At 40.0% G+C, this 15,253-nt stretch overlaps 1 protein-coding gene across 12 annotated transcripts in view; it reads left to right on the plus strand.

Annotated features, from left to right (window-relative positions):
- tjp1a (tight junction protein 1a) overlaps positions 1-15,253 on the plus strand; it is a 94,486-nt gene that overhangs the window by 43,644 nt on the left and 35,589 nt on the right. The window lies entirely within an intron of this gene.

Genomic DNA, 15,253 nt, shown 5'->3' on the forward strand with positions numbered 1-15,253 from the left:
CCTGTTAGCTAGTTGGATAGTTTCATCTATATTACCAATCAACAACAATGTTTACTTTAACTTTTCTTGAAGTTGATTAACACTAAATATAAGAAATATGTATTTTGTGTAATTTATAGAAAAACTGTTTTTGAGAACCCATTCACTCACTCATCCCAGTTGAGGTCCATTTTTGAAAACCTCTAGCTCTTTATATCACCTGCAGCACTGTGTGTACTGCTGTCGATTCATCTGTCAATATCAACTGGATGAATATCTGTCAAGTCGTGCATATTTTCTAGATTTATATAATATATATCTTAGATTATAAATCACAAATCAAGCATTCCTCCAGAATTAAAGGTGACTCTTTACATTTCCACACATGCACCATGTGATTGTGATACATTTAACAAATTACATGAATAAAAAGAGAAAATAATATTATTAACTAATATAAAAGTAAATATAATTTAAATGGGTCAATCTTCAAATTAGACCTAAATATTTTTACGCAGTCTGTTTATTTTTTATTCATTTTTGTTCATTTTGACAATTGAGGAATGTGCTGTGTTTGTCTAGCAGAGGTGGCGGTAAACAAGTTTGGTCGGTTCTTCCAGTCAGACGAAACCAGCTCTGTCATGTCAGCTGGTGACGTTGTGCTTTACTGTACCTCATGGTCTTGGGCACACCTAGACAGTAAAAGTACTACTGCATGCTTGCAGTTGGTAGTGAGCAAAAGTCTTTCCTGTTCTTAATAGTAATTCCAGTCTTTCCTCTTCAATTTCATATTGTACTCTTTATTTTTTTGTAAATAAGCATAGTATTACAGAAGGTAGGATGACGACATTTAAACATTGTTCGCTTTAAATTAAAAGTGAAACTATAAGAACTTAATGAGAGTGTTGTGAATGATTACTTAAGACTGCATTTCCTGTTGCTGCTTCTGAATGAAAGCTTTCCTGCAGTGTGTTGGAAGTACTTTGATTGCATTAAACAACTACAGCACATATTATGTTTTAGTATAATTTTTCTTACCCAAATAAATGCCCTGAAATATCTCAATATCAGAACTAGTTCCTCCAGGTTTTTATTATTTCATCTTTACATCTTGTCCAAACCTGTGTCTCCTTTAACACACAATACCTAGTGACTTCCATTAAGGGGTCATTGCACTCATTAGCCAACAGTGCCAAGACAGTCAAAAGCTGCTCCTACTGTGACAGACTTATCCTCACTAAATTGTGTGGTAACAGATTCCATCATGCATTGTCCGAAATTAACTGTGAAACAAGTATGCCTTGGACTGTGTTAGCCTTTCATTCATCACTCGCTGACCAAATATGAACTCCTCCTTTATGCTTTGTGGTATTAATCACATACTATGGGGAACTACAGTTAATGATCAACTGTAATATGTTGCGTCACTGTTTTTCTGGAATAGAGTAACATATAGGTCATTTGACTTCATGTTCAGAGGTCAATAATGCGATGATTTTCAGCAGTATGTCATTAGATTCATATTATGTGTAATCAAGTATTAAGCATTCACTTAATTTTGACAATGTTGGCAAAACAATGAATGTGAAAAGAAAGTGAACATGATGTCTGATCTAAGTTAAATTGAAGCGCCATTCAGTCATCGTTACAGACCTACAGAAACATTAACGATAACATTTTATGTTAATTGCTTTTCTTAGGGGGATGTGTTTCTGTGAGGACGGAAAATCTTTCTGTTTGTTGCTAGACATCCTGCCCTGGCACCAAGGAGGGAGAAAAGGGCGGTGTTGTCAAGGGAGGAAAAAGACACAGAGGAGACAGTCTAGCTGTGCTGCAGGGCTTGTGGTCAATATTGAGATCATAATTATTTAACACGAATACCCACTGACTTTGGAAAAATCATGCATTTAAAAAGAGCAGTTTGTAGCCTACATTTTAAAGTTAAATTATTAATCTGGTGCATTTTAAAATCAAAATTAAGAGGCTAGATCTTGAACGTGGTGCTGTTGTTAACAATTGTTTGCTCAAGTAGATATTTTAATCAGTAACACATTGGTTGTATAGATACGAATAGTGATAACATTTTCAAAGTCCCACCCACAAAGCATGGTAAACGAGACGAGGTCTGTGTTTCAAGACGGGTAATGTTGGTTGCCGACATTGCTGCACTGAGGACAGTCCTTGTCCGGGTGACAGTTGTGCCAGGAGCAGGGAGAGAGGGCTCAGCTAGCACTAAGAGGTGAAGTCGGGGTGAAGGGTGCTGGAAAGTGCCACCTACACCCATGGCCTTTCCGAGCCTTTTGTGGTTCACCCCCACAGAGGAAATACACAATTTCAGCCAGCCAGCGCCGTAGAGAGTTCCCACGAGGGAAGCCCTTCTCTTTACCAATCATATGTTTTATTGTAGCATTTGAAACTGAATTTGATTAATCACTTCATACATTGTTTTTCAAAGGAGTCAGTCATCCTTCTGATGTAAAACTAGTTGAAAACCACATTAATCTACTGAAGGGTTGATATTAACTCTTCTTCACTACAGTACATTCTTCTTTCTGTTCGGCGGTTTCCTTTTGTGAAATTTAGAGCATCAGCAGTCCCTCCGGCCTTTAGACTTGTGTTTTGAAAGGACATACTGAAATGGGTGGAAAATGCATTTTGATGAAGGAGCTTCTACATCTGTATTGTATTCTACATCAATGGAGGGAAATGTAATTAGAAGACCAAGTGCTAGTTGTCATGATAGTAGAATTTCAAACTTGATACTGAAACCCAGTGATACCATACCGGGGGGTTGTCTGATGTAGTGTACAAAACGCCCACTGTAACATAACTGTCGGCTGTATGACGAATATTTAATGAACAAAAAATAGAAGAATAAACAATTGTTTTACTTTTTTTTTTTAACAAATGTGTCAGTCTTTAAGATGCTTCGCTAAGTTTGTTGTGCTACTCGACTTGTCACCACCACCATTGTTAGCACATCGGTTTATTGACATCCTCATCCCTTGGTTGTTTGTCTAGTATGCAAAATACTTCCGTTGAACGTCAACTAGTTTTCATGTGTTCAGCTGCTAGTGTGGGAAAAAGCTGGGGGTTACGTGTCAACTGGAGGAGGTGAAGATAGTACTGTTGGTATCCCTCCTGTTGCTGATAAGTATCGAATCCAATATATCCAACCTATCTGAGTATGGATTTTATTTTGATAACCCAATGCTAGGGAGCGGAAAAGAGTCCCGGTGTTGTTTTTGTTCTGTCTTTGGCTCTCTGACTTTTTGGAGATTTGGGATTGTTGTTGCAAGTGATAAAGAGAGGATGGTATCTAGTGTCTGTGACCACCATCAGATTATAGAGCATTCATCCACTCTTCTGATGACTCTCTCCCCATAGGGCTTCACATTAAATGTTTGCTTAGGCAGTATCTGTTTTTTGATAGCTTTGTGACATTTCACTGTGGTGTACAGTATATGACGCTGTATGTCAGGGGTGGCCACCTTTAAAGGCCAGCCCACTGTAACACTGCACTTAACTAAAACGGTATCTGTCATTTAATATTCACAAGTCTGTCTATAGGTTTATTTACATCTTGACCAATTGAGCTGTTAAGACAGGGACACACCAGATCAGTCTCAGACACACAGATGACACAGCTGAACACACATACACAAATGCTCCATGGTGCTGGGTGCACAATGATGAGCTCTGTAGCGCCAAGCTTGCTGTAGTGTTGGTCTCAGAGCTAATTACAGAGCAGGCTTGAAAGCAGTATTGAAAATGTTTTAGAATTGATGTGTCATCTGGCTCGTTGTGTCACGTTAATTTTCACCAAAATCGACGTCCCTACTACAAACTATATGCTTTTTAAGGCAACAAAAGATGGCAACACTTAGTTACACTACAGTGACGGCCTCTGGTGGTGCGAACTGTGCACTACAATCGATCACATTTATACAGCACTATAGAAAGCCCAACGTCTTAGGACAGTATTGAAAATCATATAGTCGGGATTTCCAAATACCCTCGTATACAGTAATTACTAAAAATCTCTAGGTTAGAGATGAAAAGTTTTACTCACAGCCTATTTAGGCACAGTCCACCTGCTTTAAAAAGATGTCAACGATCCCAGAAAAAGTTGTCCATAAAATGAACTGAACGGACAGCACATGCAGTTGAAAGCCATGTGTTGAGAATCAAAAGTCTCGAGAATTTCTCGACTCCTTTTCCGACTGGTGGCAGAGGCCCACTGATGGACACTTCCATATTCAGACAGCTAACTGTGTTTAGCAGATCAGTAAAGTCTTGCTTCAGATTGTTTCACAATATCATTTGACCCTATGTGTGCAACATGATGTTTTTCACCGTCACGATATCCATGATTTGTTTCTCTCATGTCAGACGCCATGTCCTTGGGGAAGCATAAAATGTTGGTGTTTTTACTACAAAAGCTTCTCACATCTTTAACAGCAGAGCCACCCACAAACAGAGTCTTAGGCCCAGTCGTTAGCTTTCCCTGTAGCCTTTACTTACTTACTTACAATGAAATCCGTTTACATTTTTTCCCCAAAATTCGGTGTTTTCCATTTTCATTTTTCAAAAATTCTGTGTCAAAATTCAGCATGTCTGTCAATCCACTCAGCACTTCTGAACGTTTCTGATGTGAGATTCTATTTGTAGCTGAACATGACATGGATTCTTGTACAGGCATTCTTATGTTGACAAAACTCAGAGAAAAGTTGTTCTGCACAATGGTGTGTGTGTGTGTGTGTGTGTGTGTGTGTGTGTGTGTGTGTGTGTGTGTGTGTGTGTGTGTGTGTGTGTGTGTGTGTGTGTGTGTGTGTGTGTGTGTGTGTGTGTGTGTGTGTGTGTGTGTGTGTGTGTGTGTGTGTGTGTGTGTGTGTGTCGCCCCTCGGTGAAATGGAGAGGAGAGACCCTGGATGAAGCAGTGTGCTCCTTAATTACACTGAAACACAGTAGAGACTCTCTGCAATTTGTAGGGCCCTACCTAAAATGCACCTGTGTATAAGATAAGAGAGCTGCCACTTTATCATGTTGAAGACAGCAGCCATGGATCTGTTGCTTCAGCTGGGCTTCAGTTTTTTTGGCTAGTTTGTCGGCTGCTGTGAGCGATCTGGATCTCTACACCAGTCATTTATTTGGTCAAAAAATACATTCAACTTTATCTGGCATAACACATACAGAGTATGCTTAATTTAAGTATGATTATGTCCAGACACCCAGGTTCATTGTCGTCTGATTTAAGAGAAAAAGTGGACTGTGATGATCAAAATTAGTTACTTGTTACTGAAGTATCACCTTCTCTTCGAGTCTAGATACAAACATTGAGAGAAAGCAGCTGTTTGTGTTGTTTCAATGCCAGGAGACTCTGGAGTGCGACAGTTATCGAGGACATCTGACCTGCTTATCCTTTCATCCCTGGAGGGAAATCCAGGGCAGATACGCACAGCAGAGGGAGAAAAGAAGGAAAGCAAAAAAAAAATGCCTTCTGAGGGAGGAGGAGTTAGTGGAGGGGTGAAATGGAGAAAGGAAGGAGTGGGAGGGAGAGATGCACCGGCTATAATCTGAATCACATGGCACATCTTGAAAAAGACTGCCTGTCTCTCCTATAATCATGGCATTATAGCTCTTGGGCTTTTTCATGCCTATGAAACATATTATAAAGCACATCAATATCTTTTTCTATTGCATTATAATGCAATGGCAAAATAGGGAGTATATTACCTTGCCCCGTGTGGGTCAAAGACTAGCAGTTGTCTTGCAAAACAATCCACAAATATTATTTGACTCATTGTGGTTTGGCAATGTCATGCATAGTATATCTTAAGGGGGATGTTATTCAAAGCAGGCAATGCTATCTGCTTCAATGATACATCAACATTAACCTATCCTACACTTTATTGGATGAGTGCTTGGCTGTCAGCTTGGCTGTCAGCAGGCTCTGTGTCATTTTCTGGTGTAACCTGGGTGTGGGTCTTACTTGTTGTTAAAAATTCTCCTCGGTCTTTCACCCGGATTCATTTCTGAAAAAAAAGACAAGACGTGGACTGTTTGGTCAAATTATCACCAACCATACATCAGTCGAGGGGTTTGGAAGTTTGTTGAGGCAGGTTTACTTTTCAGAGGGAGTTTTCGAGATGCAGTTGCAAGCAGAACTGAAAACACCGGAGAAAGGACTGAGCACTGCTCTGCCCAGGTAGTCCATTCTTAGTTCTGCTCTTGACCTGACAAAGTGTATTATTTTTATTGTATGGTTTATGATATAGCACTCAAATAGCCAGCCTATCAAAGCTAGGACAACCCAAGCCAACCCTGCATCCTTTCTGGAAGGGCAGGTCTCTGCAGGGATTTATCATTCCCACTGCAGGCATAGGGGATTTGACACAGGGTGTTTTGTGTGTGTGGGGGAGAGAGAGACAGAGAGAGACAGAGAGAGAGACAGAGAGAGAGAGACAGAGAGAGAGACAGAGAGAGAGAGACATGGCTCAGCTGGTTAGGGAAGAGAGAAAGAGGCTGGAACAGATTCATCCCAAGGCTTGTTGCCCTACATGCCTTCACTCTCACACACACATTGCTGTGGGATAATTTTGCCTATCTTTCACCGTGTTGGTGGACACAGCACTGCCTTTTCTGTCTGGGAAACAGTCATCAGCCTGTGGGAGACATTGTCCGCGGCTCTAAATGATATAAGGCATAATCATCACGAGCAGTATCTCTGTGTAAATTTCCCAGAACTCAGACTTATGCCATGGGAATGTACTTCATTGAGAAACACAATACATATTATGTTATGGATATAAATATTGTCCATGTGCATGTTTTGAAATCTGTTTCCCCCCCCCAATCCAGCATCTCCTCTTTTGATTGTGTTTTCTGTAAAAACATCTGTGGTCATCCACCTCCTGTCTCTGTTTCCTCTCTATATATAACTTTCTCTATATTTTTGTCTCTGTTTCTCTCTTTAATGTAAAGTCAAACAGTGTAAACAAAAAAGTAACTAATTTCTCTAAAGAGACTCTCACAGTTTTTGCAACTCAAATTCAGCCAGCACAAACCCTGGAACCTCCATCTCTTTAGTCTCCCAGTGGCGAGGAGCAGGAATCCAGCCTGCTGTCCCCTCATTTAGTTTAGTAGTGAAACGTTGAAAACATGGTGAAATATGCAAGCTAATGTTTGCTACTCAAGTAGACAACTTAATGCTTCATTTACACACTCACAGCTTAGGAAAGCACATTGCCTTCGCCAGATAATCAGTCATTGACACTGATACACCAGATTTTGCTGATGGCTTAATTTCCAGGACACAGAAAGAAGAGGACAGACTAAGGCTGTGCTCTAACTGTAATGCTACATAGTGGAAACTGTGGGGAGAGGCGAGGAAGGAGGTCTGATTAGAGTGTGTAAGCATTGTTTTATTTAATGACGTAGATCAGTCACAAATGGTCGACTATCTCAGAATTGGCCTTGCAGGATTAGGTCTGATTTAAAACAGTAGATGGTGTTTTGAACCAACATGTAATGCTGATTTATGATAATTTCATGAAAACTATCAATTTGAACATTCGCATTGTTACATTTCATCATGTTACAGACAGTCATATCCTTTAGTGTAGAAATTAAATCAATGAATCAATCAATTGGTCTACAAGAGTTTGAAATTTAATCGATCATAAATGACGTGGTCTCCCATAACCTTGCAGATATCGGTAGAATGGAGTATTTTAAAACATGTTTCAATGATTCATTTGCAAGGCCTCCACGATGGCTCTCGCTGACGGCATGGACACAGAAGTTAAGAACTTTTACAGGATATTTCCTTGGATACAAAACCGACTGACTGGTTAAATCACCACAGGGAGATGGCATAGCTGGCATGCCACTCATCACATACCAGACCCCGTGTTGCCCAGGGCTGTACCCAATAGTTTGACACTTCATAGCACTGACATTCAAATAATTGGTATCATTATTAATAATCACTTGCAGAAACATTGAACGCAATAGGCCAACTTCCACCTTTTTCTTACTCCATCTATGAAACAATTTGACAAAGTAAACAGAGCTAAAAAAAACGTAAAAAAAAATACTGAAACATCAGCTCTTAACAGAGACCAACCGAATTAAAATCAGACTGAGCACTGCTTGGCTAATGGCTTAACATGACAAGTTTTAGCTCTTTGTGTAACAGGGATATACATCACCGTCTGGTAGCACATTCACTGTAGTGTTGCCGAAGTCGCACCTGCGTTTAGTGCTCTCTTTCTCACAGAACATCAACAGAAGGCTAACATGTCCCATTAAAGTACCTCCAACCTTTTTGTTTTCTTTCCTTTTGTTTTTGCCATTTGTCCACTGCTGAGAAATTAAGCCACCATGGAAGTGCCAAAACTGCAGTTCTTCAAATGTCTTCTTAACACAAGAAATAAACACGTTTCCAGCCTGGTATAAATTAATGTATGGGTCTCTATAAGGTCTTCCCCATGCATGAATTTGGGGAGTAGATGATTAATTAGTACATAACTAACCTTTTTGAATTATACTAAGGCTTTTAAAATCAGGCATAATTGAGGGTGTGGCCACTTCGAGTGACAGATTGGTGTCATCTCAGGTTGCTAGCTGTCTGCTCTGATGAGTCGCCCAGCTCAGCTCCACTGATGATCCACCTTTTGCCCATTTTTGGATTAGCTAGGAGTTAGGCTGTTTCGTCTGTGCCTCGATGGCGACCTCTGGTACCACCAACTTTGAGCTTCAGAGTAGCTCTTCAGAAACCTAGGGGTAATGCAGACTCCATCCATGTTGTATACAGTGTGTGGTCCTTGTACATGTTACATGTGAGCTCATTTTAAATTGCATATGTATGTGTATATGTATATATATTTTTTTAAACTCCTAATGATCTACACGGTGATCCTCTTGTCCCGTCTGTAGTAATAAGATGTAAAAACACAAAATAAACAGGCAACAGCTTGCAGTTTCAGTTAGATAGATAGTATGACTGCATGGGCTAGTAAGTGATGCAAGAAGAGCCGCAATGTTATGCATCTATTTCAGCACCTATCCAGAAGAAAGCTTTGATGCAGGTTGTATTTCCTAATGCAGATTTGATTGGCTGTCTGCTGTATTTAAATTGCTTTATGTGGGCCTGCTTGTCAATGATAACTTTAAACTATACAGCTGTAGGCATAAACTCCGACTTGGTATCTATACTGTAAAGGATGTGGATGTGTTTCCGTTATTCCTCTGGCCATCAGTTACCAGCCTTCTGAAAACAGCACAGTGATGTTACTGTACGTACCCTACTGAATAACAAGATTACAGATTTGTTTTTTCCACATTGTAATTAGGTTGTTAGGTGCATTGGAGGGTGCAAGCCTCCACTCTAATAGGGGTGCCGAGGAGTTCTTTCTTTAGACTCCATTAGAAGTCATTTGTGTTTTATCTCTCTGTGCATGTGCATCTTGTTGAAGAATGTGTGCACCCCCTCCCTATCTCTCATCTCTGGAGGGAATGGTAATTATGTTGCCAGTTAAGTGCTGGGAAAATGGCTGCTTCATCAGTAACTCATTAATTCACTATAGATTGTGCCCCACAACATGCCTATTGTAGCGAAGTCTTCAGAAGGCTTGGGAATGCCGTGGAGTGGGCCTGTCCCCTTGTTTTATGGCACCATGTGATTGTGCAGACCATGACTTGTTGTTCAGAGTTGCATAGTTTCAAAATGTTTTGCAACTTCAAATTTGAATGTCATCATATTTTATGCCAAATATTCTAACTGCCTACCATAATCATGATTTGTCTGTACGGTTACGTTGTGGAAGACGAGACTATTTGTCCTTGCAGTTAGTAGGTAATTTTGGTCATCCTGTGCATACTGTGGGGGCAGGCCAACATGAGAAGACTGAAAGACCCCTTGCTGAATCACCCCTTTGTTGTGTGTGTGTGTGTGTGTGTGTGTGTGTGTGTGTGTGTGTGTGTGTGTGTGTGTGTGTGTGTGTGTGTGTGTGTGTGTGTGTGTGTGTGTGTGTGTGTGTGTGTGTGTGTGTGTGCGCCCCTGGTATAGTGAACTTCACCACTGGTAAGTCTGGTAGGATTCACCAGAGGCCCCACAATACAATGCTATTGCGATACTTCAGTCAGGATATGATCTTATTGCAATCTTGAGATTAGTTGTATTGAGATAGAATATATTGTCATTTATTAGTTTTTTCTACTGAAAACTTCTACTACTGCTTAATTAATCAAACAACTGATTTATTATTTAAATTATTATTTAATCAGTTTGACCAAAATTTTATTATTTTTCTCTTAACAATAAACAAACATGAGGTAATAAACCCCTAATTTTGATATGCTTTATCAAAAATACTTGACAAATTTTAAAGATTGCATTGACACATTGATTTATTTACTAACTGTATGTCATAGCAACCCTATTTATATAATAGAAGATCGGTAGAAGGTACTTGCTGTCCGTGTGTTGATTTAAAAATTGCCACACAAAATATCACAATACTATTCTCTATTGATTTTTTCCTGCCACCCCTAGTGGAAGCATCATTTTCAAACCCTGAGAATACCTAATGTATTGGTTTTGCAATATTTACAACACAACATGGGCACTCCTATCACCCTTTGAGCCCTATGCTTTTGTTATTTAACAACTTGTTTTGCTCACCTAGTGTAGTATGTAGCAATAAAAGTGTGTATCTCCACGGGCAGTTCCATGTTGGATGGAACGGACCGTGGGTGTTACAGCATTGGGATCAACAGGGGTGTATGCTTTGGTGGTTTAATATAAGTGTCCTATGTTAGGACAATATGACCTAAATATGATCAATGGATACTGTTCAAGACTTTGGGTTAGTAAAAAGGTTCTGGTGAGATGTCAATAGTTATTGTAGCTAATCAGTTTCATTTCATGGCATTCACTTAGAGTAGATTTAGAATAATAAGGGATTCATAGTTTTGACAATTTGATAAATGTGGTATGCATATGAGCCCTGACTGTAGCCTCCGAGGTACTTAATAAAACTCATCTCTTGTGACAAAATGTATCACACCACATGGCAACAGATGGCTATTTTTAATCAATAGTCATTTCGACTGCAGTAATTTCTCTGAAACTTTATCAGCCACATGACACTAATCACTGTAATATCCATTTCCAGACCGTGAGCTGCCAGACCATCAATCTTCGCTTTCGCTTTCGCAGTCACTGATACTGTCTCCGATACATTCACTGATACTTGTTTATTTGGACTCTCTGATATTAAATCGACCCACTCACATTATATTGTCAAACTTAATTCAGTTGTGTTGTTTTCTGGCTTTCATTGTCATCGAGACAGGAGAATGGAAAAGGAGTCAAAATAAAACAGAGGGAGCTTAAGGCAGAAACATTCAGTGTGAGGCAAGGGAAAGGTGAGGGAAACTCTTTGGAATGAGAAACAAGCGCAGTGAGAGAGCTGGGCCTTGTCTCCTTATCTGCACATTCCTGTAGAGTGTATGTGTGTGATGGGAGGGGTAGGGTGGGAATACTGATAGTTTTGTGTGTGGTGATTGGTTGAATCCAAATGTTCCAGTGCTGGATCTACTTATCTTTGTCAATGCCGTGGCTTACAGTTTGTTTTCACAGACATAAAAACAAGACATGTAGTGTGAGTGCTTGTGTATGTTGCACATTTAGAGTCCACACAGTCCATCAGAAAGAACAATTAATGGACCTTTACCACCTGAACACCACAAAGAAGTAAATAACAGTGTTCTTATCAGCAAAATATCTTCCAGGCCTTAAATATACTCATCACTCACAAATTCCATGAGTGAGCAGTGCTTACTGAGAGGCTATTTGAAACTTTGAAAAAATCCACAGCTCCAACTAAACCAACTGGAAGGATAGTGGAAAGCCTGAATCCCACCAGAAGTTACCACTCTGTGACCTCAGCAGTGCCTGTCTCTCTAGGCAGAGAACAATTAGCGTGGTTGAGTTCAGATGACTTTGCTACTGGGTAAGCTGCACATGAGATGCTAGCCTAGCCTAGCTGTGTGTCTGGGTCAGTGGATAACAGAACAGCCCGCTGCACATTGGTTCTATGGAGCTGCACCTGACCCAGAGGCTCCAGCGAAGCTCTCGCCTTTTTCAAGTTCAACCCGTATGATTTACAAATAATTTCTATGACCAAGCATGTGAGTTGAATATAATACAATTGATAGTATAATCAATTAAAATTGTATCTATGTGCAACCACTGTTAAAAATGTAATCCAACAGAGCAGATCTGTGTATAATTCCTCATGCCTAGGGAAGAAAATTATTTTATTATTTTAAAAGTTTCATGATGTTGAACATAACACACAAGTACTTATAGCCACCATATTCAAGTACTTACATTGCCAATGAGTACTTACAATATCATACTTTTTGTGCTCCTGATACAAACAGAGCATAGTTTGCAGTAGGAACCTTAATAAATAACTTTTGAACCGTTAAAATAAACATTAAAAATAAAAAAAGGTTAAGCAAGACTTAGAGGAGCAGCTAGTCACTTAAAGGAGAATAGCGAGAATAGGTCCACCTTGAAGGTCAGCCCACCTTAATTGTTCCTGAGCCGGAGCAGCCAGAGTTCTTGCTAACTTCGGGGCTAACCTCCTTAACTTAAATCATCAGCAACAAAACCTCAGAATTTAGATTGTCCCTCCTCAAGTTAACTAATCTGTACACACACTGCACTGCTGCATTCGAGGCATTTTATGCATCGACTTCCTGACAAAATCTTAATGGCATCTGACTACTAATCTACTAATCTCATTCAGTGGGACAACGTATTTACGCCATGTGGACCAGCAGTCTTGCAGATTTATATACCTCAGAATTATTTACCATTTGGGATGATGCAACAGCAAATTGGGTTTAGAATTTTTGGCTAAATTGTCAGGCTGCTCAAACGGTAAATTAGAAGCATGTTTGAGACCAATGCTGTAAGAAACATGCTCGCTGACATCACACTCTTCTACATCCTGCCATTGTCCGTCCATCCGTCCTTCTATCCATTTCACTCTTTCGGCTTTCATGAGACAGCAGCAGCAGACTTCAGAGGGAAGCATGGCTCAGATTAACATTTTAATCCAAAAGCCTGGATTATAGGTTTTGTATTTTATTCCTACCCTCACTATTCTAGCATTGACGGATAATTTTCAGTCAGAGGTGTGTTTGTGTGCATCTCGCATGTTATGTTGAGGAAACTCCTGATGGAGGGGTTGTCGGGGAGTTGTGTGGCAGAGTAGAGCTGCTGTTTGAGACTAATTAACTCAAGCATATTTGAGCATGTCAGCATAACAGTACATCATAGCTCACTGAGGCTCTGCATCATCGTCATCTGCCTATTGGCTACTTGCCCTCATCTGCACACCCATGTGTGTGCACACACTTGCAGCCCTCTCTCCTCCCATCACAGTCACATCCTGCCCTAAAAATGGCTGCTGCTGAATTCATCTGTTTAATGCTGAAGGTGATGGCAGATATTTTGTTGGGCTTGTTATTTCTTGTGCGCTTCACAGGAGAGCACAATAATCCTGAAAGACAGAATGTAAAAGCTTACATTCAAGGCTTTAATACATTTGCATGTTTGCCGTTGAGTGCTTACCCTCCAGAAAGAGCTTGTGCGTGTGTCTCTAATTATGTGTTGTTTGAGTGTACTGCTGCCCCGCTCTTTCCTTTGGGTCCGTCAAGAAGGGAGATACAGTTGCCATGGATACAATTGCCCCAGTGACGGGGAGAGCTAGTGGTACAGGGCGATGGCTAGTCTAAATGTTGATCCTTAAATGTTAGTCTCAACTTTTCCCATCTCCTCTCCTGTAACACAACGGTTTTGTTGGTTTGTATTCAGGACACCGTAATTAAATGTTTTTAGTTGTGCGATAAAGTGCTTGCTTTCTTTTATGGATGCATATTTGTGGTTGGAGTTGTGTATGTGTGTGTTTACAGTAGTCTGATCGCCATGAAGAAATCTAAACCGAGCTTGGTGAATTTTAAGTAAGAACATTGTCCTTTACATCTGGGGTAAGACTTTCTTTAACTTGCAAGTCGTAAGATGAGGTGAGTATATTAAGAGGAATTTTCAATAGTGTGCACAGGGATTTCTCTCCAAGCTGGAGCTATTTCCGGCAAACAGGAAGTGAGTGTTTTCCTGTGGGCGCTGTGGCTGCTCTTTTGCTACATCCTGCCTCAGGCTATCTGAGAAGAGCAGGCACACTGACCTAAAGGTTTGTCAGGATTTTACCTCACACTTGTCGTCATCAAGACATTCACTGCTGCTAGCCCCATTGGTCAGTAGTTCTCTCTTTCCTCAGAGTAATCTGATGTGAATAATGAATTGTTCTCTCTCAAGAGAAGACGCATGTCAGTCCTTCATCTTTTTTCTTCACTTCACCCACATTTTCATCCTGGTTGTTTTTGTCAAAAATGCGTCTTAGATTTGGTATTCGATACGCCCACTGTGTGAAGCATTCCTGTGGTTCAGATGAAGGGAAGTTAGATGGAGGGAAGTGGTGAGCAATGGCCTGTTGGACAACAGTTTCTTTGGTAAAGCACTGATAAAAAGCGTGTGTCATGCTCCTCCCAAACCTCCTCTAAGCTCATGACATTCCTCTTAACATGACCTCACTGTTACCTGCCACTTTGCTGATTTCATTTTTTATTTGATAATGTTATTTCTATTCAATGAGAAATTAGTGCAGGTAGCTTGGAATGTGTTTGGCTGCACATTTCTCTGTGGATTTGTACTCAATGCTACCGACTTGCGTATCTGACCCATGTCCACATGTTTCTGACTGAGTGCTTCTATTTCCCAAGTCCAGTGATGCTCATCAGCTGACTTCATTTGGTAGCAGCATGGATAGTCTTACAGTACACCAATTCTTAAGATGTTGGCAGTGTGCGCTAGGGCTGGACAATTATGGAAAAAATAATAAATCATGATTATTTTGATTAATATTGAAAACACGATTAATAAACACGATTATTCATTGATTTAAAAAAGTATTTATTGAGCCACCAAAACTCAACTTTAAATATAACTTTTAGAAAAACAACTAGAAATAAATTAGTAACAAGTAAGAAAGTAAAATAATAATATATTAAATCATATATATAAATAATAATAAAAAATAAATACCCAGTCTACATGCACTCAGACTGTTTTCCCTGCGGTTTGCTTCCTACAAACTGAGGTTTTTGGCAGGAACACCAGTCTTTTCGCTTCAGT

The sequence above is a fragment of the Eutrigla gurnardus genome (assembly GCF_963514095.1).
Source record: "Eutrigla gurnardus genome assembly, chromosome: 1".
NCBI lineage: Eukaryota > Metazoa > Chordata > Actinopteri > Perciformes > Triglidae > Eutrigla > Eutrigla gurnardus.